The 4,321-nt window shown below is 36.5% G+C and overlaps 1 long non-coding RNA gene across 1 annotated transcript in view; it reads right to left on the bottom strand.

Moving 5' to 3' along the window:
* LOC128248686 (uncharacterized) overlaps positions 1-4,321 on the bottom strand; it is a 62,648-nt gene that overhangs the window by 6,522 nt on the left and 51,805 nt on the right. The window contains exon 2 of the long non-coding RNA XR_008264843.1: positions 1,576-1,673. This is a non-coding gene — a long non-coding RNA (uncharacterized LOC128248686). The remainder of the gene's footprint in view (positions 1-1,575; positions 1,674-4,321) is intronic.

Genomic DNA, 4,321 nt, shown 5'->3' with positions numbered 1-4,321 from the left:
GTGTGTGTGTGCAAATAAGAAATATTGGTACAACAATACACCAATGTTTGCTAGAATGTATACTAGCAAAGGTGTACGCGGGCAGCGAACTTTACAAATTTTCGTCTTACCTCTTGGAAGAACATCGCAAAAATGGACAAACAAGAATGAAATTTATTTATATATTTATGTTGTCTGTTAGATTATACATTCTAGGTTGTCCATTTTTGCGATGTTCTTCCCAGAGATAAGACGAAACTTTTTTAAGTGCGCTGCCCGCATAAATCTTTGCCAGTATACATTTCAGTGAAGCTTTACATAGCGTCGTATCGTTATCGACTGCTATTTCCAGCAAAAATTGGTGCCTTGTTGTAGCACTACTTCTTATATATAATTCTACCTTTACTCTGCTTTATTTGGCTGGAAAGTGATAGTATTGTATTGCTATGATATTTAAAATTTATATATATGTATGTGTGTGTATATATATAACATAGATAACTAAATAAATGGAGTTAAACGCAGGTGTTTTTCAAATCTTTATACTTCCGACATATGTTTCGAAGAAACCATTGGTATTATTCCAGAAGGAATAAAATGATGTAAAACAATGCAATCTTCTCATCAGGTAAAAAGAAAAAAGAAACAAAATGCATCAATAAGACATTTTAACCAAATGTGATTTCTGCATGAAGGGAATGCTGGTACGTTATTTTTTTAAAAAACCGTTAATATATACAACGTCAAAGGCAATTTATAGAAAGAGAAAGAGGAGGAGGAAGAAAAAAATTAGGAGAAAATTAAATGTGGAGAAATATGGTGCGATACGTGAATAGGAGTAAAGATTAAAGACATGGAAAATAGAATTATTTAGAGGAAGTAAATATGTCTATATATTTCACCTCGTGCATTCGATTACAACTAACAGTCTACACCCTCACTACTAAATATATCTTTTTCCATGTCTTTAATCTTTATTCCTATTCACCTCTCGCACCATATTTCTCCACTTTTAATTTTCTGCTAATTTCTTTCTTCTTTCTCCTCCTTCTCTTTCCATAAATTGCTTTTGACGTTATATATGATTACCCTTTTACTCTTTTACTTGTTTCAGTCATTTGACTGCGGCCATACTGGAGCACCGCCTTTAGTCGAGAAAATCGACCCCAGAGCTTATTCTTTGTAAGCCTAGTACTTATTCTATCGGTCTCTATGGAGATAACAAAGACCAAAGCGACCAGAGAACAGGACTTGAACCCCAAACGAAATCAGATAAGGGTTTTTCAGAAAATTAAGGGGTAAGAAAGATAAATAACTTAGAGTATTTGAGGGATTATAAGATGCACTTTTACAAAAAGAAGTCTCAAGAAAGTTGTCCCAGGTCCTATCTCCAAAGTTGGATTTCCCATAAACTACACTTTTTTCCTTGATATTTGTTGCTGAAATTAGGGTGCTTCTAATATACCCGTGTGTGTGTGTGTGTTTTTTTATATTTACCAAAAATAGTATATCGGTGCATATTAACCTCTTTCTGAAAAGAAAACAATAGTGTAAACATGCAATGAATAATAAAGTTTGAAAAGATAAGGAACAAACCGGCGCTTCTCGAGCAAGGAAAAATAGTCGTCGGGGTCAGATGTCATCTTAAATGAGCTTTTGATAAAAGCGAGGTCATCGCCAGGAACGTTCGATTTCTGAGAATGCAGAAGATAGAACATATAAAGACAATAAACTGCAGAATTTTTATAACACTTGACAAAACATCAGAAGAGGTTAATGTACCAATCGTTAGAAATGTTAAGAAATTGGACTAATACTAACGCAGTCAAAAAATCAGCGCATTAAGGTAAGAAATATTCTCAAAGGGAATAAATATATATATTACATACAAGCATGGCTTGTTCTAAGAAAGGTCAATCATCTCCGTATGGAGTTAATCATGAACATCAAATAACAAGGATTGCAGAGTATGGGAAAATGAGTTTAAAAACTTTCGAATATTTAGATTATAAAATATTGGATATAGAAAATAATATCGATCTGGAAAATAATTTCATCAGTAATATCAACAATGGTTGTTGTTCAACATGAAGGTTGAAGAAGTCGTAAAATATCAATTATCTAGTTTAATAACAGAAGCTTTTTATGCCAACTTCGGTAACATCTCTTAATATTTAAGGCAGTTCAAGAAACCTTTCGATATAAAAGCGATATCAAAGAAAAGGATCAAATCTAGGAAAGGTGAAGATGTTGAATTGAATGGACAGAGATTAACTTATAGGAGCATGAAGAACAAGATTGGAAAGAGTGTGGCTTTTGTTCGTGCATAAAAGCTTTAATTATAAGGTGTTAGGAAACATGGCAACAGCTGCTGCTGATGTTCTTCAATGTATTACAATAGATGTGTATAGAGAGGAAGAAAAAGGCAATTGTGAGCGTAAAGTATAAAGCATCTGAATCTAATATGGAAATGTGTAAGGTTTAGGATGAAAGAAATGTTTGCAAACACAAATCCAAAGGTCATCTTTGTGGAAATTTCTCTATACACCTATTAATTCTGAATAAACACAAAATAACTGAAGACTTTAGCCATTCAGTTTATTACCTGGAGACATATACCCGTGAGTATGTGTGTGTGAGTGTAAATCCCTATCATCATCAACATCATCATCATCATCATTTTCAACGCCTGAACATTATTGTCTCGGGTCCGGTTTTCCTGACACGTAATTGACGGAGATCACAACAATCCCCTGGACGGGATGCCAGCTCGTTGCAGAATTTCTCTTTTATAGCTGAGCAGACTGAAGCAACGTGAAATGAAGTGTCTTGCTCAAGAACAAAGCGCAACGCTCGATCCAGGAATATAAAACACAAAGCAGGGAACTGCTTTCATGGATTATTTGCCAGCTTATTGTTTGTCATGTTGGCCTTTTTACGGCTTTTGTTTGTGGTATACGAAAGCACTTATAGGAAAATGATGGATACCAATAAATTGAAATACAAAAGATTCAAAACAGGGCAATCATTTCGCAAATAATTTACACATTTTTGTAGAATAGAATTACGAAGAAAACATCGATAAAGCATGAGACACACCTAAATATGTTTAAATAGGCACAGGTGAGTGGTTAATAAGCCCGCTTTGCAACCACCTGCTTAGCGACATCATAAGCAAGTTCCTTCCACTGGAGCCCAGGGTAGACCAATGCCTTGCGAGTTGGTTTGGTAGAGGGAAACTTTAGGCAAGCCTGTTGTATGTGTAGTGGGGGTCATGGCACTCCGTCGGTTACGACTACGTGGGTTCCAGTTGATCCGATCAACGGAACAGCCTGCTCGTGTAATTAACGTGCAAGTGGCGTAACTGGTGCTTAATTTATCGATCCCGTAAGGAGGAAAGGCAAAGTCGACCCCGGCGGAATTTGAACCCATAACGTAGCGACGGGCGAAATACCGCTAAGCATTTCGTCCAGCGCGCTAACGATTCTGCCAACTCGCCGTCTTTCGTTGACTGTGTGAGAAGAAATTTGCTTCTCAACCAAATGGTTCCGAGTTCAGTCTCACTGCTTAGCACCTTGGGAAAATGTCTTTCACTATAGCCTCGGGACGACGAAACCCTTGTGAGTGGATTTGGTAGACGGAAACTGTAAGAAGACCGTCGTATATGTATATCTGTGTGTGGGGGTGTTGTCTTCGTATTTGTGTTTGTCCCCCACCACCGCTTGACAACCGGTGTTGGCGTGTTTACGTCTCCGTAAACCAGGCTTAAAATAAACAAAAAGTTCTGGGAGTTGTTTCATTCAACAAAAACTCCTCAAGGCGTTGCCCCAGCAAGGCCGCAGTCTAATGAGCGAAACAAGCAACAGGTAAAATACAAATAAAATACACGTGTGTCTATACTTGTAACACATAGAGATTCACCAGTATTCAAATACACATAAGCACCTACTGGGATATATTTCTGAATAGTTTATAGCATTGTCGTTAGTTTTGCTGTTATTTGGAATTTTTTCCATCAGCGAAATTTATTAACTTTGGCTACATAACTTTGACATTTAAGAGACATGCCTTCTACGACAGATTTTAACCAATCAGTGACTGTCTAGACAATACTCCTGTGTCCTTGTTGGCTCAACAGTTTATTGACCTGGATGCAAAATTTCGCTCTGATATAAAGAATAACTGTGTGGTTAGGAAGCTCGCTTTGCTTTGCAACCGCGTGAATTTCGTAGACGGAAACTGTGTGGAAGCCTGTGGTTCATTTTGTACACACACAGACGTACATACATACATACATTCATACATATATATATATATATATATATATATATATATATATATA

Source organism: Octopus bimaculoides, chromosome 9 (assembly GCF_001194135.2).
Source record: "Octopus bimaculoides isolate UCB-OBI-ISO-001 chromosome 9, ASM119413v2, whole genome shotgun sequence".
NCBI lineage: Eukaryota > Metazoa > Mollusca > Cephalopoda > Octopoda > Octopodidae > Octopus > Octopus bimaculoides.
Note: the sequence above shows the minus strand (reverse complement) of the source record. Positions and strands in the feature narration are given on the sequence as shown.